The sequence below is a fragment of the Oncorhynchus masou genome, unplaced genomic scaffold, assembly GCF_036934945.1.
Source record: "Oncorhynchus masou masou isolate Uvic2021 unplaced genomic scaffold, UVic_Omas_1.1 unplaced_scaffold_1366, whole genome shotgun sequence".
Lineage (NCBI taxonomy): Eukaryota > Metazoa > Chordata > Actinopteri > Salmoniformes > Salmonidae > Oncorhynchus > Oncorhynchus masou.
The window spans coordinates 3,041-25,459 of NW_027016704.1; the positions used below are offsets into that span (position 1 = coordinate 3,041).

Below are 22,419 nucleotides of genomic sequence, written 5' to 3' on the forward strand. Positions count from 1 at the left end.
AGAGTTTTGGTAGTGGGAGGGGATTTTAATGTAGATTTAGGAGGGGTGGGAGATGGTAGCGTGGGGGCCATCACTGGACTTATGGCAAGCCATGGTTTGGTGGATGGGGGCCTTAACACTACTCCGGCGCTGGCGGGTCCCACGTGGCGTAACTCCCGGGGGGTCGTGCGGAGGCTGGACTATGTATTTCTACCCAAATCCTTGGGACTTTTGTCTGGGCGTCTGTTGCCTGTGTTTTTCTCAGATCACGACGGGGTCCTCCTTCGGGTCAAGGCGCCTGTCTGCCTTTTCGGTAGGGGGTACTGGAAGCTCGACCGGGACATCCTGGAGGAGCGGGCTTTTGTCAATGCTTTCTCTGTTTTTTTGGGGTAGCTTAAGTGTCTCCGGCCTATGTGCGGAGGAGTTTTGGAATGGTGGGAGTTAGTTAAGGTAAGAATTAGGGTATTTATTATTGTTTTTTGTAAGAGGAAGGGGAGAGAGGAGAGAAGGGAGGTGGAGCAGCTTCAACGTTTACTCGATCTCGAGTACGAGGCAGGCAACCTCGGTGCTTCGATGGACGTTGAGCGTGCTACCAGCCTCAAGGCTCAACTCAGGGAGGTGCATGAGCGGAAGGCCAGTGCCTTCCTGCAGCGTGCACACTGAGTTTATAGAGCAGAATGAGACATGCTCGGCAGTGTTTTTTAAATCAGTTAGGGAAAGGCAGGTAAGACAGGTTTTTTATGGGGTGAGGGATGGACAGGGTAGGGTAGTTAGGGAGCCGGAGCAGATGGTCAGGGTGGCAACTGACCTTTTCCGGGGGGTTTTCCAGGAGAGGGTAGTAGAAGAAGAACAGGGTACCGTGTTCTTAGAACACTTGTCCCGGCGTGTGCCGGAGGACATTAGAAAGGCGATGGATGCCCCGATAACACTAGAGGAGGTGGAGAGCGCCCTCAAGAGGATGGGGAAAGGGAAGGTGACTGGGATGGATGGGCTGCCAGCTGAGTTTTACCTCAAGTTATGGGGTATGCTTGGACCGGTGGTCCTAGAAGTCCTGACGGCCTTTCTCGAGACTGGAGTCCCGGGCAGGTCAATGGCTGTAGGCGTGCTGTCCCTCTTCTACAAGAAGGGAGACACCGCCGACCTTAGCAACTGGTGGCCGTTGACCATGCTGTGCGTAGATTATAAGATACTAGCTAAGATCATGGCAGACCGAGTGCGCACAGCCCTTCCCTACGTTGTCCATGAGGATCAAACGTGTGGGGTGGAAGGCCGTTCCATTAGGTGGAACCTCCAACTGTTAAGGGACTCCATCGCCTGGGTTGAGGATAGAAGTCTACCTCTGATGGTAGTGGCGCTTGATCAGGCCAAGGCTTTTGATCGCGTCAGTAGGGTTTTTCTTTTCAGAGTGTTAGGTAGGTTAGGGTTTAGTGATCGCTTTATAGAGTGGATCAAGATTTTGTATGTGGGAGCGGGGTGCCGGGTGAGCATAAACAGCCATCTGGGCGACGTGTTTAGACTCTCCTCAGGGGTCAGGCAGGGATGCCCGCTCTCGGCACTCCTTTTCGTGCTCTATATGGAGCCCCTGGCGGCTGCCATTAGGGCTGAAGCAGGGGTGGAGGGCTTACTGGTCCCTGGTAGCGGCGGTTTGCGTGTTAAGGTGACACAATACGCCGATGACACCACCTTGCTTTTGTGCAAGGACTCGTGCCTGCTAAGGTCTCTGGCCATAATTGGAGACTTTACCCGCGCGTTGGGAGCGGTCCTTAACAGACGACTTGGCGAGGTTAAGTATTTCGGCAGATGGTGGGGTAGGACGGACGTGCCCGGAGGGCTATCTCTCTGTAATGGGGCCCTGAGGATTCTTGGGGTCCACTTTGAGACCTCCTGAACTGGAACATGAGGGTTGCTTTCGTTCAGAGGAAGCTGGCAATGTGGAAGGCCAGATCCTTGTCTTTCTTGGGCAAGGTTCTGGTCCTCAAGGTGGATGTACTGCCTTCCCTTCTGTACTTGGCTTACATCTATCCATTGCCAGCGAGCATGAGGAGGGGGCTAGTAAGGCTCGTGTTTCAGTTCATGTGGGGAGGCAGGTATGAATATGTCGCCAGGGCTCGCATGATCTCAACAATCGGGGAGGGTGGGAGGGGAGTTCCACACTTCCCAATCAAGTTGGACTCAATTTTTGTATCGTTTTTGTTGAATGAGCTCGCTAATCCGGTGATTCATCCCAACGGTTACTTCCTACGGGTGTTCTTCTCGTACCAGGCGAGAAGCATAATGGTGTGGTCCAACACGGTTCCTCGGGCTGAACAGCTGCCGTGGCACTTCAGCCATGCGGCGAAGTGTCTGTGCGCACATCCCGAGGTTGAAGTCGACCGAGTAGGTTTGGACCACAGATGCCTGTACGAGGAGGTCAGACGGACCGTTTGTGCACCCCCTGTGGTGGGTACCCCTGCTGTGGTCTGGGAGACCATACAGGCGCGGGGCCTAGACAATCGTCTTAAGGTTCTAAATTGGTTAAGCCTCCACAAGTAACTGCCGGTACGATCCATCATGTACCGGCATAGCTTGGCACGGTCCCCCCAGTGCCTGAGACCAACTTGTGGTGGGGAGGAGACAATACGCCACATGTACTGGGACTGTCCTTTCGCAGGAGTAGTGTGGGCCAGGGCTCAGGGTTTGCTAGGGAGAGTGAAGGGAGGTTTTGTTTTAACATGGGCGAGCGTAGAGAGAGGGGTAGGGAGAGCAGGGGGAAGTAGGGACCGTTTTCTGTTGTGGCTGCTTATCAGTCTTTTTAAGAAAGGGCTCTGGGATGCCAGGCAGGGGCTGGTTAAGTCAGGGGCAGACATGGGGGTGGAGGCAATAGTGAGGAGAGTGGAGGGAGATTTGAGGGGGAGGATAAGGAGGGAGGAGAGGAAGTGGGGCCACCATGCCGAATTAGAGCAGTGGAAAGGGGGGTTGGGGCTTGTCAGGTAGGTAAAGTTTAGAAGGAAGGTTGGTAGGTTTTGTGGGATTTGGAATGCTTATGCTTATTGATGGCTTGTGATTTTTGTTAGTTTGCAGCAGCCCCCTGGAAAAGATTGGGGGCGGGCGTTGGTTGCCTATCTCTTACCAGAGAAAAAGGGTTTCAGTGTTTTTGAAAAATGATGGGTTGCTTTTTTTGTTACAAGTTTTGTTTGGAAATGGACATGTTAAAAGAAATGTTCACCGTGTAAATGTATGCAAAGTTAGAATAAAAGCTTTGAATCATCATCTGTTCTTATCAGTTTAATATATGATACGTCCCCCATCGGGGGCCTTATATTAAATGGATTCTTCGAACAGGGAGTTGGAAATGGGGCTTGCTCCGTCCGCTCCACGCATCGACCCGGTATTGCAGTACCTCAGGGAACGGTGCAACCTTTCTCCCGTTGTCAATACTCATTCACAAAGCTATGTAGACAGCTAGCTAGCTAGCTAGCAGAAGAAGAGAATGGAAAAAAACACTCAAACTGAAAGAAGGGCGGAGCGACCTTCAATGGGGTCCTCCGTTTCCCGCCATTTTAGTAAAAAAAAAAATTGGGCCAGGATAGTGTGTGTGTGTCTCTGTCTCTGTGACCTTTTTATCCACAGCCCTCGAAAACTTGGAAGAGTGGGTTCCGGGAGCACCCGCGACCTCTGACTTCCATACGACTCTGGTTTCTCTTCATTACGCACAAGCCTTTCGCCTTTTACTAAAGACTTCCGTGGAGAGGAATACTTACGAGTTCAACGTATTTTTGGAGGGGCTTTGCTTCTTGCAGAGCCCGGTATCTTGTTTCAAGAGAAATTGACAGTGGGCCAGGATAGTGACTTAAAGACGCATTAGCGACTTTTTCCCAAAAACACCTGCCTGTCTGTCGCCGGGTGGAGGAGACGGCTTTTGCCAACCCGCTGAGGTCTGTCGAGACCCCCGGGGGCCCGGCGGTTGCAGGGTTCCATTTGTGGGTTATCGCTTCTTGGCCTTTTGGCTCAAATTAAGTGTGTGGCATGCCCGCAGCTTGATCAACAAAAGGAAGAAGGTGATGGCGACTGGAAACTTTACGTCGACCCCTTCGGCGCGACTTTTGAACACTATTCGGTTTGTCGGGAACGAAATGGACGGAATGCAGTTCGTTATGGGAAGAAGGAGTTTTGCAAAGGAAGTCATCTTTGAATTTCTGGGAGTGACGACGGAACGGATCTACTACTACAGAGACTTTCCTGTACGGAATGCTTTCAAGGTCACCTTCACGGGGGAATACCTGTGTCAGGAAGCTTGGAACAAGTGCCTGGAACACAAGGACGAAACACCGATCTCCAACTTCAACGTGGACCTCTGTTCGCAAGTTGGAACAAAAGCAATGGATTACGATGGCATGTGGAATGGGAATAGAAAATACGCTGTCCGATTTAGAACACGGACGGGGGGAATTGAATATCCCCCAGCGTCCTTCTACATTGGCGGTGTAAAGGGGTACCTGTACTTCCACGGACAGCCTAAAACATGTAGAAGATGCGGAGAAGAGGGCCACATTGCAGCATTGTGCCTGAATACATTTTGTAGAAACTGTTTGGAGGCGGGTCATCTGGCAAGAGATTGTAAAAAACCCAAAATGTTTATTCTGTGTGATTCAACTGAGCACATGTTCAAAGATTGCCCAGACAGACACAAAACCTATGCGGAATCACTGCGAAACATCGAAGTGGTATTGGACGAGATCACGAGAGACCATGCACCCGCACCTGAGAACCTCCCGAGGCCTCTCCCGGAGGCTTCCCCGAGAAAGGCTCCGGGTGATGTGTCGGAGCCCTGTGCTTTAGGGAACCCGGTGGCAGGAACCTCAGCTCAACCAGAACAGGCGGCAACAGAGGAATCGTCACAGGGGATAATAATATCAGATACCCCAGTGGAAAGGAGAGTACAGTGGGGTGAAACAGAAGAGGTTAAAGAGATGGATTGGAAAACAGTAGAGGGGAAGAGAACAGCAAAAAGGAAAGTAACAGAGGAGAGGTGGGACAACGAGGGAAAAAAACAAGTAATAGAGACATCCAGCAGGTTCTGCGCCCTGGAGAACAAGGAGCCAGAAGAGCAAGGAGCTCCAGGCCCTGAGCCTCCCTCAGCAAGAGAGCCTCCACCAGTACCGTTGGTTGCACCATCAGAGGAGGACAGCGAGGGCAGCAGGGATTCCCAGCCAGAGTTCGTGAGTGGCTCTATGGTGGACAGTTTGCTGTCAACAATGTTTCTGACCAAGGGGAAAAGAGACAGAACATAAAATAAAATTATGTTTAAAGTCCTGTCAGTTAATGCCAGGGGACTGAGAGACACTGTCAAGAGGGCATCTTTGTTTTTTTCCTTAAAGGCATTGGACTTCCAAGTGTGCTTCCTGCAGGAGTGTCACCTGAAGAATGCAGAGGACATCAAAAGGTTCAGCAAGGACTGGAAGGCAGGTGCTTCAGTATGGAGCATAGGCAACGTGCACTTGGATGGGGTGGGGATATTATTTAAGGATACTGGGTTCGTAATTGAGGAGGAAACAATTATTATCCCAGGGAGGCTTGTATACGTAGATGGCAGGCTGAACAATAACAGGGTGCGCCTAGTAAACGTATATGCTCCGGCAGTAAAAGGGGAAAGGTTAGATATTCTTTAAGAACTTACCCAATGTTTTGTGCACAAACCGCATAGTGATAATGGGGGGGGGGGGGGGGGATTTCAACACAGACTTAGAGGGGGAATATGATTTTACTGCACAATATTTAAAAAAACGTTTTGGGTGACTACAACTTGGCAGACATATACAGGAGACATAACAAAACAGGTATAGGGCATACATGGAGAAACTCAAGCAAGCAAAAGATTGGATTATCTGTTTGTATCCAAGACCATCCAAAGCTTGAGTTTCTTCATGCATCCAAACTGGTTTTCAGACCACGACACAATTGGGGCTTCTTGTGAAACTAAGGGGTGGAGATAGGAAGAGGACGTTGGAAGTTAAATATGAAGGTGCTGGAATGTGCAGATTTTAGAGCCGAGTTTACAACCTTTTATAATTCATGGAGGGATATGAAATGGGCATTTGAAAACACAGCTGAATGGTGGGAGGCGGTAAAAATCAAAATAAGGTATTTTTGTCAAAGTTATAGCAAAAGGAAAAAAAAGGAAGAGAGGCATCTCGAGAAAGAACTGCAAAATGAACTGCAGGCTATACATTCTGAAATAAATGAGGGTAAGCAGGTGTGTGGGGAGGAATACAGAAACATCCAAAAGAAAATAGAACACAACACTTTACATTTCTGGCCAAAATAACAGATAAAGAACAAGATGAAAAATGTTCCAAGTTTTTTTTTCAAAGTATTAAAGAAAAACAAAGAAAGTCTGTAATTTCTGAATTAGAAAGGTAGTGGGAAGGTTACCAAAAAGGAAGATTTAATGACGTGCGCTCAGGAATTCTATCAAGCTTTGTTCAAGAAGAAAGAATTGGATAAAGCAAGAATGGAGGAATTATTAAATAATATAAGCAAAAAGCTAAACACTGAAGAAAGAACACATTTAGAAAGGAAATAGAGGAGGCATTGAAATCTCTGAAAGCCGATAAAACACCAGGGAGTGATGGATGACCAAAAGAATTCTATTGTCGGTTTTGGGGTATCCTAGGTGAGGATTTACTAGAGGTGTATAAAGAGATCTTGGTCGAGGGGATGATGCCGGAATCCATGAGGTCTGGTGTAATTAGCTTAATTTACAAGAAAGGAGAAAAAGAGCTCTTAAAAAGTTGGAGGCCCATTACCTTGCTAAATGTGGACAATACAATTTTGGGGAAAGTAATAACAAATAGATTTAAAGAGGTGATGCCTAGTCTGGTTAATGAGGACCAGACATGCGGGGTTATGAATAGGTCAGCCACATACAACTTACAGTTAACCAGGGATGTGATTGTTTTGGGCCAAGGACAGAAATCTACCTTTGTGTGTGTTGAACGTTGACCAGGAGAAGGCGTTCGACAGGGTCAGTCACGACTTCTTGTTTTCAATTCTAGGAAGAATGAATTGTGGCACCATTTTTGTTAATTGGATTAAGACAATGTATAATAAAGCATACAGTAAAGTACAAATCAACGGGTTTCTCAGCAAACCGGTACTTCAAGAAGGTGGGGTGAGACAGGGGTGCCCACTGTCACCACTACTGTACGTATTATTTGCTGAACCACTAGCGAATTTGATGAGGAATGATACAGGTATAGACGGGGTGCATATCCCAGGGAGTAACGGAGAAAGGGTTAAAATCGCCCAGTATGCAGACGACACCACTCTGTTCCTATGCTCTGACCGGGCGATAGCGATTGTACTGTGGAAAACCTATGGAGAAGCAGTGGGTTCCAAAATTAATTTGGGGAAGTCCTCTATGATGTACTGTGGCGCCTGGGAAGGGAGAACAGAGGGCAAGGGAGGCATAACTGTCTGTAAGGATGGGCTAAAAATATTAGAGGTGCATTTCTTTCAAAGGGATGGGATAAAGTAAAATTGGGAAAGAAAGATTGAAAAAGTAAAGGTAAAACTCAATATGTGGAAAAGCAGAAGGTTAACGATCAGCGGAAAGATCATGGTAATAAAAACCAACATATTACCAACCTTAATCTACCTGGCACTGGTGTTCCCAATCAACGCCAGGAGCAAAATTGTGGTGACAAGGTTAATATTTTCATTTATATGGGGCGGCTCATATGAAAGTGTAAAGAGAGAGATGATGTATGGGAAAGTATCAAAGGGAGGGAGGGACATCCCATGTCTGTCGGTGAAGCTGGATTGTCTTTTCCTTAATCTGATGTGTAAAACCTTGTTGAAAATAATACAGCATAAATCATTTTTCTTTGTCAGGTTGTGGTTCGGGACTACTTTAAGAGGGATGATACCTTGGGACAACAGGGTACTGAATGCAGAGGTAAAACCTAAGTATTACAACACACAGGCCATATCATTTCTGAAAATACACATAAAGGAAATAGAAAGAGAGGTCTTATTGGACCACAGGAAAATGTATGAAATTATAAGGGAAAATTGGGAGCAGAGATATGATCTGAAAACAGTTAATTGGGAGGGAATACAACCAAAATGGATGGATAACGAGTGCAAGGATCTGGGATGGCTGTGTGCTTTAAATAGGTTGGCCGTAAAGGAGAGGATGTATAGACAACTGCGCAGTGAACGCAGAGTGCCCCAGGTGCAAAAAAAGTGAAACAGTAATGCATGTATTCTGGGAGTGTGGTTTTGCAAAAGATTTTTGGGGAAAGTGCGCACCCATTATTAACATGGTATGCAACAAGATTGTTTTGAAAGGTAAGAATATTGTGTATGGAGAGGAGATCCTAACACTGCCAAAGGAACAGTTTAGAGCCATATGGCAAGTTATTAGTTTGGGGAAGCTGGTACTGTGGGAAAAAAGAAATGTTTGTATTAAAAAGGAGAAGGACATAACTGTACCAGTAGATGCCTTCTATTTGTTTGTATGGAAGTTAAGAAATGTGATTGAAATGGACAAACACGTGCATGGGGAGGACTTTTGTAAAATAATTTGGGGAAGTGTAAAACTTGGATGAAAATGGAAAAGTGTTGATGGAAAAAAGAATGTCACAGTAAACTGTAACTTTTTTATTAATAAAAAATTAAAATAAAATAAAAATCTGTTCTTATCAGTTTAATATCTGATACGTCCCCCATCGGGGGACCTTATATTAAATGGTTTTTTGAACAGGGAGTCGGAAATGGGGCTTGCTCCATCCGCTCCACGCATTGACCCGGTATTGCAGTACCTCCGCGAAAGGTGCAACACTTTTCTCCCGTTGTCAAGGAAAAATACAAATTCACAAAGCTATGTAAACAGCTCGCTAGCTAGCAGAAGAAGAGAAGGGAAAAAAACATTCAAACTGAAAGAAGGGCGAAGCGCCCTTCAATGGGGTCCCCCGTTTCACGCCATTTTAGTAAAAAACAACAACAAAAAAAATTGGGCCAGGATAGTGTGTCTCTCTCTCTCTGTGTCTCTGTGTCTGTGACCTTCTTTTTATCCACAGCCCTCTAGGCGGGAACCCGGCCTAGAGTGCACAGAGTGTGTCTCGGGCCCCAACCTCTGACTTCCATACGACTCTGGTTTCTCTTCATTACGCACAAGCCTTTCGCTTTTTACTAAAGACTTCCGTGGAGAGGAATACTTACACGAGTTCAACGTATTTTTGGAGGGGCTTTGCTTCTTGCAGAGCCCGGTATCTTGTTTCAAGAGAAATTGACAGAGGTGGGCCAGGATAGTGACTTAAAGACGCATTAGCGACTTTTTCCAAAAAACACCTGCCTGTCTGTCGCCGGGCGCGGGGGACGAGGACGGTGGGTGGGTGGGTGGGTGGGAAGGGAGGGAGGAGACGGCTTTTGCCAACCCGCTGAGGTCTGTCGAGACCCCGGGGGCCCTGCGCTTGCAGGGTTTCATTTTGGGTTATCGCTTCTCGGCCTTTTGGCTAAGACCAAGCTTGGTACTGCGGTGCCCCAGAGCTCGCTTAGCTGAAAGCCGAAGGCCGGAGGGTGTATGAAGTTGTGGTCGAACTAGGATTATTTCCTTGGTCTTTACAACGCTATTTTTTCTCAACGGGTTCTTTTTTGAAGAAGGCCAGATTTTTTTTTCTCGAAAAAACCATTTTTCCTGGGAGAAATGGCAAGATCTTCAACAAGCAGGATGATCCCCGGGATTGGCCAGGCGAATACCATTCAATTTATTTGGAGGGAGAAGCAGATGGAGCCATTTGGAAGAGAGAGCTTTGGGAGAAGTATTCTGATGGGAGACCTGAAGCTGACAGTAAAATAAGTTTTCTGTCTCCAAGGGAACATGATGGAGGGGAGTTTTGATGTGACCCTCTACACCGAAGAGCAGCACGAGGAGACGATGAAGAGGATAAAAGAAGTGGGAGATGCGAAGCTGATGGGCCATCATGCAGTCTGGCCAAGAATAATTTCAGGGTGGTGACTGTAAATATGTATAACCCCCACGTAAAAGATGAAGATGTGAGGGCCTTCCTGGGGAGATATATGGAAAACATCTCCTCAGCAAGGCTTGTCAGGGATTCTCTCGGATTCTGGAATGGGAGGAGAAGCTTCCAGGCTCTCCTTAAAGAAGACCCCAAAGGCCTGGGGGGTTATCTCCATCCCCCTGCAATGTTCTCCCTGGGGGCTGACAGGGGGACTTTGCATTATGCCCGTCAGCCTCCTTTCTGCAGGCGGTGTATGGCCTACGGGCATACCATGGCCTCGTGCGGTGACATCAGGAAGTGCAGAATCTGTGGATCAGGTGAGCACGAGGCTAGGGCCTGTGCCGAGCCCAAGGTGTGCCACGGCTGTGGCTCATCAGCACACCTGTGGCGGGACTGCCCAGCTCGCCAGAGGTCGTACGCAGTTGCAGCTGGAGGGGGAGTAGGAGGCGGAGGAAGAGGAGGCCCGGAGACAAAAACAGGCCCAGAAGAAAGAACAGCACAGGAGGAGAGGAAAAAGGGGGCAACGGGAGGAGGTGTGCAAAGGGTTGAGAAGGACGGAGCTGAAGAAGAGGGAGTGGAGAGGCAGGAGACGGAGGACAGAACGGTGAAGGAAAAGAAGAGAGAAGAGAAGACGGGAGCAGATAGGGAAGATGGAAGGAAGGAGTGGGGGAGTGATCTGGTGGAACAAATGAGGGAGATGGTGGAGGGACTGGCGGGGATGGAGGACATGGTCACCCCTTTGCCTCCATCTCAGAGGAAGAGAGGGAAGAAGAGGATGGACCTGGGGGACGGAAAGAGGAGGGGGGGGAGGGGGTAGCAAAGAGAGGGAGGGGTAGGGAAAAGTTTCTCTAAATTCATTGTTTTCTTCTGCCCCTCAGGATACGGTGGAGAGTGAATCCCTGGAAGGGGCTCGGGACTGTCTGGCTGGGGTTTCTCAACTCCTCTTTGAGGAGATGGGGTCCCCTAGCCTCGGCCCGGAAGCTTTCAGGGAAGGAGTAATGGAGGGTGTTGGTGGAGAACCCAGGATGCAGGACACTTCAAGGCCTAAAACCATACATGCATTCTGGGTTGGGGAAATGGAGGAGGACGGGGGTACGTCAGGAGAGGAGAAGGCATCCCCGCCAGATGTGATGGAGCAGGGGAGCATCGGGTGATCCTCCTGTTTTTGGTTTGGGTTTATTTACTGAGGTTTTTGTTGTTGTAAATAATTAATGAATAGTTCTATTAAATTGTTTAGTTTAAATGTAAGGGGTTTGAGGGATTTTGTTAAGAGGAGGGCGGTGTTTAGTTTTTTAGAGGGGGTGGGTTTTGATGTTTGTTTTGTACAGGAGGTTCACCTGAGGGATGGAGGGGATGTTGTTAGATTTAAGAGGGAGTGGAATAAGGGAGAGTCATTTTGGAGCATAGGAGGGGTGCACTCGACAGGAGTAGGGATTTTGTTTGGGAATAGGGAGGTGAAGGTAGAGGGCACTTTTGTTGTAATGCAGGGGAGGGTTTTAGGGGTGGATGTCACATTTAGGGATAGTAGGTATAGGTTAGTGGCTCTATTAGATGGAACCTACAGTTGATTAGGGACTCCATCGCTTGGGTTGAAGATAGAGGGCTGCCTTTGATGGTAGCAGCGCTAGATCAGGCGAAAGCCTTTGATCGCGTGAATAGATCCTTTCTATTCAGGGTGTTAGGTGGATTAGGATTTGGGGAGAAATTCATAGGATGGATCCATACATTATATGTCGGAGCGGGGTGCCGAGTTAGTGTAAACAGTCACTTGAGGGACGTTTTTGACCTCTCGTCTGGGGTCAGGCAGGGATGCCCACTCTCGGCTCTCCTTTTCGTTCTGAACATGGAGCCTCTGGGGGCTGCCATTAGGGCAGACACAGGGGTGGAGGGCTTGTTGATCCCTGGAAGCGGTGGTTTGCGCGTCAAGTTGACGCAGTACGCTGATGACACTTCCTTGCTGCTATGCAAGGACTTGTCCCTGACAAGGTCTCTTGCCATTATTGGGGATTTCACCCGAGCGTCGGGGGCAGTTCTTAATCACATTAAGTCTTCCGTCAAGTTTTTTGGAAGATGGCGTGGTAGGACGGATGTGCCTGGGGGGTTATCTCTCTGTGACGGGGCCCTGAGGATTCTCGGGGTCCATTTTGAGACCTCTGGCTCAGCGACCCTGAACTGGAACATGGGTATCGCAGTGGTACAGAAGAAGCTAGCATTGTGGAAGGCTAGGTCTTTGTCTTTTATAGGTAAGGTCCTGGTCCTAAAGGTGGATGTATTGCCATCTCTTTTGTATTTGGCGTACATCTACCCATTGCCGGCTTGTCTGAGGAGGCCTCTAGTGAGGCTTGTGTTTCAGTTCATGTGGGGTGGCAGGTACGAGTGGGTCGCCAGGGCGCGCATGCTCTGTCTTATCGGGGAGGGAGGTAGGGGTTACCACATCTCCCCCTCAAGCTGGATGCAATTATCGTTTCCTTTCTGTTGACAGAGCTTGCTCATCCAGTGATACACCCGTCCGGGTACCTCCTGCGGGTGTTCTTCTCGTATCAGGCGAGAAGCATAATGGTGTGGTCTAACACGGGTCCTCGGGCGGAACAGCTGCCGTGGCACTTTGGCCATGCGGCCAAGTGGCTGCGTGCGCACCCCGAGGTTGAAGTTGCCCGAGTAGGTTTAGACCACAGGCACCTGTACGAGGAGGTCAGGCAGGCAGGGAGTCCGGCGCCTGTAGCGGGCATCTCGGAAGTGGTCTGGGAGGGAGTGCAGGCGCGGGGCCTGGACAACAGGCTCAAGGACCTGAATTGGTTGAGCCTCCACAAGTGCTTGCCGGTACGTTCAAGGCATAGTTTGGCGCGATCCCCCACCTGTCCAAGATCTGCTTGTGGCAGGGAGGAGACTGTGCGCCATGCCTTTTGGGACTGTGCCTTTGCCGGACTAGTATGGGCTAGGGCACGGGTGTTGCTAGGTGTGGTTAGGAGTGATTTTGTGTTGACATGGGCTAGGTTAGAGAGAGGCGTAGGGAGAGCGAGGGGAATGGATAGGGACACGTTTCTGCTCTGGCTTCTCATGAGTCTCTTTAAACGGGGGCTGTGGGAAGCCAGGCAGAATTTAGTTAAGACAGGGAGAGATTGGGGGGTGGAAGGGATAGTGAGGAGGGTGGAAGGAGATTTAAGGGGGAGGATGAAGTGTGATGAGAGGAAGTGGGGGCAGCATGCGGCACGGGAGAGGTGGAAGGGGGGTTTAGGGCTGGGAGTGATAGTTAGATTAGGGACGTGGAGATAGGGAAAGGATTTGGTTAGGTATGACGTGGATGGACGATGCTCCCCTGAGTTTTTGTTTTGGTTTGTGTGGTCTTTGTTAATTAAAAATGCCATTATTTGAGTTTGAAAGAAAAGTATGATTTTGAGTTGTATGAATGTATGGCATTGTGAGTAATAAATAATTTTTTCTATAAAAAAAAAAATCTGTTCTTATCAGTTTAATATCTGATACGTCCCCCAATGGATTTTTCGAACAGGGAGTCGGAAATGGGGCTTGCTCCGTCCGCTCCACGCATCGACCCAAGTGTCCAGCTGTCTCGTCTCTGCCTGGCCGGTTCCCCTCTTTCCACTGGGATTCTCTGCCTCTAACCCTATTACAGGGGCTGAGTCACTGGCTCACTGGGGCTCTCTCATGCCGTCCCTGGAAGGGGTGCGTCAGCTGAGTGGGTTGATTCACTGATGTGGTCATCCTGTCTGGGTTGGCTTGGGTTGTGCCATGGCGGTGATCTTTGCAGGCTATACTCAGCTTTGTCTCAGGATGTCCTCGGATGGGGCCACAGTGTATCCTGACCCCTCCTGTCTCAGCCTCCAGTATTTATGCTGCAGTAGTTTGTGTCGTCGGGGGCTGGGGTCAGTTTGTTATATCTGGAGTACTTCTCCTGTCCAATTCGGTGTCCTGTGTGAATCTAAGTGTCTAAGAATCTAAGCCCCAGGACTACCTGACATGATGACTCCTTGCTGTCCCCATTCCACCTGGCCGTGCTGCTGCTCCAGTTTCAACTGTTCTGCCTTATTATTATTCGACCATGATGGTCATTTATGAACATTTGAACATCTTGGCCATGTTCTGTTATAATCTCTACCCGGCACAACCAGAAGAGGACTGGCCACCCCACATAGCCTGGTTCCTCTCTAGGTTTCTTCCTAGGTTTTGGCCTTTTTAGGGAGTTTTTCCTAACCACCGTGCTTCTACCCCTGCATTGCTTGCTGTTTGGGGTTTTAGGCTGGGTTTCTGTACAGCACTTTGAGATATCAGCTGATGTACGAAGGGCTATATAAATAAATTTGATTTGATTTGATCGACCCGGTATTGCAGTACCTCCGGGAACGGTGCAACACTTTTCTCCCGTTGTCAAGGAAAAATACAAATTCACAAAGCTATGTAAACAGCTAGCTAGCTAGCTAGCAGAAGAAGAGAAGGGAAAAAAACATTCAAACTGAAAGAAGGGCGAAGCGCCCTTCAATGGGGTCCCCGGTTTTCCGCCATTTTAGTAAAAAAAAAAAAAAAAAAAAAAAAAAATTGGGGCCAGGATAGTGTGTGTGTGTCTCTCTCTCTGTCTGTCTTTGTCTCTGTCTCCCTCACTCTCTCTGTCTCTGTGCCGCCTCTGTGTCTCTGACCTTCTTTTATCCACAGCCCTCGAAAACTTGGAAGAGTGGGTTCCGGGAGCACCCGCGGGAACCCGGCCTAGAGTGGACAGAGTGTGTCTCGGGACCCGACCTCTGACTTCCATACGACTCTGGTTACGCACAAGCCTTTCGCCTTTTACTAAAGACTTCAGTGGAGAGGAATACTTACACGAGTTCAACGTATTTTTGAGGGGCTTGGCTTCTTGCAGAGCCCGGTATCTTGTTTCAAGAGAAATTGACAGAGGTGGGCCAGGATAGTGACTTAAAGACGCATTAGCGACTTTTCCCAAAAACACCTGCCTGTCTGTTGCCGTGGGGGGGGGCTTTTGCCAACCCGCTGAGGTCTGTCGAGACCCCCGGGGCCCGGCGGTTGCAGGGTTCCATTTGTGGGTTATCGCTTCTCTGCCTTTTGGCTCAGATCAAGCTCGGTACTGAGATGCCCCAGAGCCCGCTGAGTCAAAGGTCAAAGGCCGGTGGGCGTTAAGAGTTTTTTGGGAATTTTTCCCAAAATTTCTGAAAACTAATTAAACTACAGCCATACATATATGGCTGGTAGTGGGAACACATTGTCGGTTCCGAAGGCCGGACTAAAGAACACTATTCGGTTTGCCTGGAAGAATGAGGAAGAAGTACGAATGCCAAGAGATACATTTGGGAGAACTGTGCTGATGGGGGCCCTGAAACTGAGGATACCAGAGGTGATGTGTCTCCAAGGCAACACTATGGAAGAGGCTTACGACGTGACTCACACAGAAGGAATGTGCGATGTGGTGATGGACAGAGCGAAAGCGGCGGCTGGGGAGAGGCCTTTGTCATTTTTTGACATAACGTGCCTGGCAAAGACCAACTTCAGGACGATAAATGTACATATGTACAATCCGCATGTGGCGGACAGTGCGATAAGAGCGTTCCTGGGCCGGTATTGCGATGTGACGTCGGGGGCAAGGTACGTGAAGGACTCGTTGGGGTTCTGGAATGGTCGCCGCCAGTTCCAGGTACTGCTGAGGCCGGATAAAGAAGGGTTCGAAGGCTTCCTCCATCCCCGGCGGTCTTTTCACTGGGCTCAGACAGGGGGATGCTGTTCTACACTCGTCAACCCCCTTTTGCAAGAAGTGTAGGGAGTATGGGCACGTCACGGCTGCCTGCAGTAAGGGAAAATGTCGTTTCTGCAAATCGGGAGAGCATGAGGCAAAGGACTGTAGGGAGCCAAAGGAGTGCCATGGGTGTGGTAGTAGGCTGCACCTGTTCCGCGACTGCCCGTCCCGTCGGCAGTTATATGCCGAGGCAGCGGCAGGAAGGAAGCAAGGAGGACATTCTGTGGGGGAGCAACTGGAGAGGAAGGACCCAGAGAGGAAGGAGCAGGAGAGACCAACCTCACCAACGCCCAGTCCAGGTGGCAGGGCCGGGAAGGAGGTGTCATCAGAGCTGCCAGCTATGCAGAGGCCGGCGGTGGAGGAGGCGGGGGTGGAATGGAGGAGATGGGATCATCACTGGATGGGGTGGAGGGGCTAGGGGCCCTTGTTGAAATGGTGGGAAACCTTCCAGTGTTGGGGTCAAGAGCAGGGAGTGGGCCTCGCACTCCGGTGTGAAGGAACCGTCAGTCTTCTGTGTCTTCTTCCATGTTCTCTATTTACAAGAGGTTTATTTAACCTCTCTAGGCTATGTTAGCGTCCCGTATAGGATAACATCCAGTCAAATAGCATATTGCAAAGAAACTAAATGCACAATTCGTAATATTAAACATTCTTGTAAATACATGTATCTAACATAATTTAAAAGCTTAATATCTTCCTCTTAATCCAACCACAGTGTCAGATTTTAAAAATGCTTTTCGGCGAAAAAAATCCTTACGATAATCTGACGACAGCGCGCCACACACACATATTACTAGCATTTTCCAACCAAGCATTAGCGACACAAAAGTCAGAAATAGCAATCAAGAGCTAAACCTGCAATCAGAGAGGAGAAGGGACATTGGCACTCTGTGCTGGAGGAGGATGTGTTGCCTACACCTCCAGTATTCAGACCGAAAAGGCCATCGGGACCTCAGCTGGATATAACCTCCAAGTACAGTCCCATGCAACTTTTTCAGCTGTTTTTCACCTCGGCAGTTGTTGATTCCCTGGTGTCGAACACAAATAAGTGTGGTGCTAAGAAGCAGGCAGGCAAGAAAGAGGGATGGAAGCCCATTTCCATGTCAGATGTTTCTTGTTTCATGTCAATGGTCATTTACATGGATCTTGTGAAGCTAAAAACCCTGAAAGACTACTGGAAAACTGCTCCCCTCTACTGCCTTTTCCCTTCACTGTCATATTATGCAAAAGGTTTCTGACAATCTCACGGGCGCTTCATATCAGTGACCGAGAAGAAGAGAGGCATAGCAAGGTTTGATAGGCTCTGCAAAATAAAACACCTCTACCCCTGTTGGGGAATAATCAGAATTAGTTGGTAACATAGGTAAGATGTTTTATATTCATCATATGTTCATAAGTTACTTCTCATCAGAATGTTTATTTTTGTATAAAACTGTGGCCGGGTTTGCAGTTATCTGTTAATTGTCAGGACTAAGTTACGTGGGCTGGAGAGAGGGGAGAGGTCAAGCGTATATTTCTTGGCTCCACAATGTCTGTGTGCCAGTCAATGTGTCTCTGTGATCTTGTCAAGATAGGGTGGATTTGATATATGCCTGTTGATATGAGGATTTGTTTATGGTTCTGAGTTTGAGAAATTAACATGTTTTAGGAGACAAAGCTTAACGATAAATTATGGCCAATGCTGTCTGGATATGTGTGTCTTTGCTATAAAGGATCTCAGTTGCAATATGTAAGGGACTCTCAGAGAATTCATTTATAGACACTGAATTGATCTGAGAGTCACAGGGTTGTGATGGAGCTCATATAATTAAAGATGGACTTCGTGATAACTAACTCTGACTTGTGTGTGGTTTGCTCTCATGATTTGGTAAATACAGGAAATTTCCACGACACCCCAGCATCGTTGAGGCCTGCAAGACCTATTTTCAGCCTGCCCAGAACGTTTCCGTCGATGAGAGGATGGTAGCTTCAAAGGCCAGAATTGGCCTAAAACAATACATGCTTAAGGGACATGGGGGATGTTTCTGTTTTTTCAAGGGGGTGGATGAAGGGAGAGTCCAGATGGGGGTTGGGAGGGTGCACTCTTCTGGGGTGGGGATTTTTTTTGGTGGGTTATTTTCTGTCAAACAGGGGAGTGTTTTAGTGGTTGATGCAGACTGGAGTGGGCACCTGCTGAACCTCGAGTTGGAATGTATATTTTTTTCTTCCTGACAGATGTTGGCGTTACTAACCGAACTGTGGTTTTGGGCGGGGATTTCATTGACTCCTTCGAAAGCACTGGAGACTTTAGCCTACCCTATTTGGTTTCTGTGGTTACATTTTTTTTCTTTTAGGGACTATTTCAGAGTCAGTGACCCCAATGGGGAGGAGGGTATGACATGGGAAATCTCAAGGGGTTCCTGTAGTCTTATAGATTGGATTATTTTTTTAACTGTATCTGTGCCAGTCTCGCAAGTCACTGTTTCTCCAGCCCAGGTAGTGTTCTCGGTAGAAGGTTTTTGGAAATTAAACTCCCACATTTTGGCAGATCTTTCTTTTAGGGAGGCTTTTAAATCCCATTATGAGATATTGGGTGACCTCAAGCCATTTTTTGGTTCCCTAGTCGAATGGTGGGGTTGTGTAAAGCGCAATGTGCGCACCCTGGCCATTTCGCATTGTGTCGCTACGGCCCGTACAGATAGGGAGGTTTTTCAATGGCTTCAGGGGGAGCTGATTGCCTTGGTGTCAGTTGAGAACAAGGGTGAGGGGAGGGATGTGGAGAGGATGGAGGTTTTAAAAAGTAAGTTGGGGCTGTATTTTCAGGGGAAGGCTAGGGACTTTCTCTTTAGGTGTCAAAGAGACAAATTCGAGTTTAGGGAGGCTAGCAGCTCATATTTTTTAAAACAGGCTAAAGCTGACCGTGCCAAAGCAGGTATTGCTCAGCTGCAAACAGTAGGGGGGGAATGGTTTCTGACCCCAAGGGCATGGTGGAAGCAGTGTCCTCCTACCAGTAATCTTTTAGGGAGAAGGACATAGATGGTTCAACAGAACATGTCTTCTTAGGGTTTTTGAAGGAAACGGTTCCCCCAGAGGCAGCCTCTGATCTTGACCGCCCTTTCGAGCTTGCGGAGGTTGAGGCTGCTTTGTGGTTTTACCAACCGACAAGGTTCCAGGTTACGATAGGCATCCTCGGGAGTTTTATGTTACCTTTTGGGAAATTTTGGGCAGAGATTTTCATTCGGGAAAAAAAGGAGTGTATGATTCAGGGCTTCTGGGGTCTTGACACTGCTTTTCAAGAAAGGGGAAAGGGATAACCTAGGGAACTACAGGCCCATTACACTATTGTGCGCAGACTACAAGGTGGCAACCCATGTCCTAGCGGGCCGCCTAAGGAAGGGACGGTGCTCCCTGGGTTATAATTTTGGGTTTTTGTTTGTTTTGTGATATAAATGCCTTGTTGTGAGTATTTGTGGTGGTTTGTTTTATTATGCTTATGTTTTTTTTGCTGAGAGTTTAATAAAACCTTTCAATCATCTGATGTCTTTGATTTTAACCATGAAATTAAAGGAAATGGCATTTTTAGCAAAACAGAAAAGTAGGGGGTTATTTTAAGAAGTAAGGAGAGGGAATTAGAAGGGGAGAAGTGTACGAGGCACTTTAAGAAAATAGTTAGAAAGGGTAGGACGATGACAGGATTAAAAGCAAAGATGGGTTTTAAAAAAAGATAGAGGGAATAAAAGAAGTAGTCGAGGATGTTTATGGGGAACTGTTTGGAGTAAAATATTTGTGTGAAGAAACCATGGGGAACATTTTAACATACATTGACAGGACCTTACTCAACACAGACAACCTGACAAAAGACCTGACAATGACAGAAATTGATAAAGGACTGAAACATTTTAAGAGGGGTCAGTCACCGGGGAGGACAGCCTCCCTTGGTGTTTTGTCTGAACTTTTGTGATGTCTTAGCCGGCAAACTTCTGTCGTTACTGACTTTGAACAACTTGACAAACTACCTGACAGTTTTAGAGTAGGGATTGAGACTCTTTTACACAAGACAAACTGGAGACCGATTACCCCTTTAAAATTTTGACTGTAAACTTTTTACTAAGGTTCTAACATTCAGAATGTCTTCTGTTTTAGGGGAGGTGATCCACCTGGACCAAACCTGTGCCATTCCCAAAAGGAAGATCACGGACAGCCTGGTACTGATCAGAGATGCCATCTGTTATGCGAGAGACAGAAACACACAGCTTGTAGTCCTAAATATAGATTTTGATCGAGCCTCGCACCAGTACCTCTTCAAGGTACTGCAAAAAATGGGCTTCCCGGACAGGTTCTTAGCTTGGGTGGGACTGCTGTCGGGGATATCACCAGCAAAATCCTTGTAAATGGGCTTTACCAAAAGCAGTGGGAGTACACTGCGGCGTCTATCAGGGCTGTCCGTTATCTCCTCTTCTGTTTGTGGCCTGCATCGAACCACTGGCACAGGTCTTGAGAAGGGACCGACGGATCAGTGGGGTAGGTATCCCGGGGAGTGGGGAGGATGACCACCCAGTGCGTTTTTTACATGGACGTCGTCAACCTTTTATCTGTCGACAGGACCCTGGACAGAACAGACTGGTACGGACGAGCCTCTGGGGCGAGACTGTACAGAGACAAAACAGAAGCCCATTTTTTCGAACCATGGGCAGACCCAGACTTAACCAGACTACCACTGACTGTTCAAATGACCTACATAAGGGTACTGGGGGAAAGTTTGACAGGGAGGGAGGAGGAAGCGGCAAATGAAGTGGGATCATGGGGACAGTAAGACAGAAACTCGATTTTTAATCAGTTCTGTTTTTATCCCCCACGAATAACTCTTTTAGCACTGGAACAGATGCAGTTTTACTTCCTGTGGGGAAGAAAGTGGGAAAGGCTGAGAGGCAGGTGGTCAAGAGGCCCAGGACCAAGGGGGAGGGAAAGGCTTGCCTGACCTCTACTTGTTCCTGGGCAGCCGCGACACAGCGTTACATCTGACTCTTGCCACCTCCCCGGTCAACAACAAGACCCAGGCCCTCACACAGTTCTGGCTGGGGTCTTACCTTATAACCCTGAGGCTGATCCCAGTCGACCTGCAAGCCCCAGTCTCTTTCCTACTCCTGCACACTATACCCAGCTCCAGAGGTGAAGACATTTTTAACTGGAAAAAGAGGCAGTAACCGTTTGAGCTATACATCGTGCGCTTCTTTCTCTTTGCAGGAGCGGGAACCAGTGTGTCCAGTGCACAGGCTTGCTACAGGCGAGCCCACAGTGGTTTGGCGCAACGTGGCCCATCCGGCTCTTCTGAACCGTCAATGGGACTTGTCCTGGATTGTCATCCAAGAGATCCTCCAGGTCAGGGCCGTTATGAGGAGGAGGACACCCGACCAGGCTGCGGCCAAGAGGAGTCGGTGAGGCACTTGCTCTGGGAGTGCAGAGCTGCCAGGGGCCTGTAGAAGGAAGCACTGTGGTCCTCCCACAACCTGCTGGTAGCAAAACGAGTTTTGTCTACCCCCAGGCAGTGGCCATGGTAGCCACGGTAGACCTGGGGTGGTACAGAAGGGGCCTCAACCCAAGGCGAAGGGTTCCCCTAAACACCCAAGGTCCCGGCCTGACAGCGCTGCGGCGCCTAGGGCGATGCACCTAGGGGAGGGATCTCCTCTGGGCCCCGAAGGGCAGGACGGTTATTGAATTTGGAATAGCACTTTTTTAAACAAAGTTTGTATTTAAACATTTATTTTTGTTAAATAATTTATACACAATGTAAATGGCTTTTACAGATTGGATGTTTTACAAGACAAAATACATTTATTCATGGTTGTTTCTATTGTTTTTAACATAGACTAACAATTTAAATGTAATATTAAAATGCTGTTTTTATGTGTATAAATGTTGCCCTTCCGTTGTCTCGGCGGGTCAGAGTAACCCGGGGCAGTTCCGAGTGTATTGCCCGTGTCCGTGCGGGTCGGAGTGACCCCGGCGGCGTTAGCAAGGTGTACGTTGTAACACTCCTGTCCCTGTGTGGGCGGGGTCATAGTGACGTCAGAGGGGTCAGAGTGACCCCGGCGGCGTTAGCAAGGTGTACGTTGTAACACTCCTGTCCCTGTGTGGGCGGGGTCATAGTGACGTCAGAGGGGTCAGAGTGACCCCGGCGGCGTTAGCAAGGTGTACGTTGTAACCCTCCTGTCCCCGGCCGGGCTCTCTGTCCCCGTGTGAGTTTGGGTATCGATTCTAAAAACGCCCCCTACCTTCCCCGGTTGTGGAAATTTGTCCCCGGTGAGTTTGCAAACCCCCCCCTTCAAACTACCTTCCCTTGGTTGTGGAAATTGTGCCTTTTGGTTATTGCATTCATTACTTGTACCACACTACCACCAGGTGGGCCGGGCTCTCTGTCCCCGTGTGAGTTTGGGTATCGATTCTAAAAACGCCCCCCCTTCAAACTACCTTCCCTTGGTTGTGGAAATTGTGCCTTTTGGGTATGGCTGTTGTTACACAACCTTCCCCCTTGCCTTCGGCGGGTCAGAGTTACCCCCGGCAAGCTTTACGAGTTCAAACTACCTTCCCTTGGTTGTGGAAATTGTGCCTTTTGGGTATGGCTGTTGTTACACAACCTCCCCCCCTTGCCTTCGGCGGGTCATAGTTACCCCCGGCCAAGCTTTACGAGTTGATTCCCAGTGTGTG

The 22,419-nt window shown here is 48.5% G+C and overlaps 3 non-coding genes and 3 pseudogenes across 3 annotated transcripts; all 6 read left to right on the forward strand.

Annotated features, from left to right (window-relative positions):
* Positions 1–3,211: 3,211 nt before the first annotated feature.
* LOC135539054 (U2 spliceosomal RNA) lies at positions 3,212–3,380 on the forward strand (annotated as a pseudogene).
* Positions 3,381–3,645: 265 nt separating this feature from the next.
* Positions 3,646–3,762, forward strand: LOC135539057 (U5 spliceosomal RNA). Its single transcript, XR_010455541.1, has one exon. It is a non-coding gene; the product is annotated as a U5 spliceosomal RNA (small nuclear RNA).
* A 4,851-nt stretch (positions 3,763–8,613) lies between these two features.
* On the forward strand, positions 8,614–8,805 carry LOC135539067 (U2 spliceosomal RNA). Its single transcript, XR_010455545.1, has one exon. It is a non-coding gene; the product is annotated as a U2 spliceosomal RNA (small nuclear RNA).
* Positions 8,806–9,109: 304 nt separating this feature from the next.
* Positions 9,110–9,228, forward strand: LOC135539059 (U5 spliceosomal RNA). Its single transcript, XR_010455543.1, has one exon. It is a non-coding gene; the product is annotated as a U5 spliceosomal RNA (small nuclear RNA).
* Positions 9,229–13,412: 4,184 nt separating this feature from the next.
* LOC135539056 (U2 spliceosomal RNA) lies at positions 13,413–13,579 on the forward strand (annotated as a pseudogene).
* A 1,150-nt stretch (positions 13,580–14,729) lies between these two features.
* On the forward strand, positions 14,730–14,854 carry LOC135539061 (U5 spliceosomal RNA; annotated as a pseudogene).
* Positions 14,855–22,419: the final 7,565 nt, after the last annotated feature.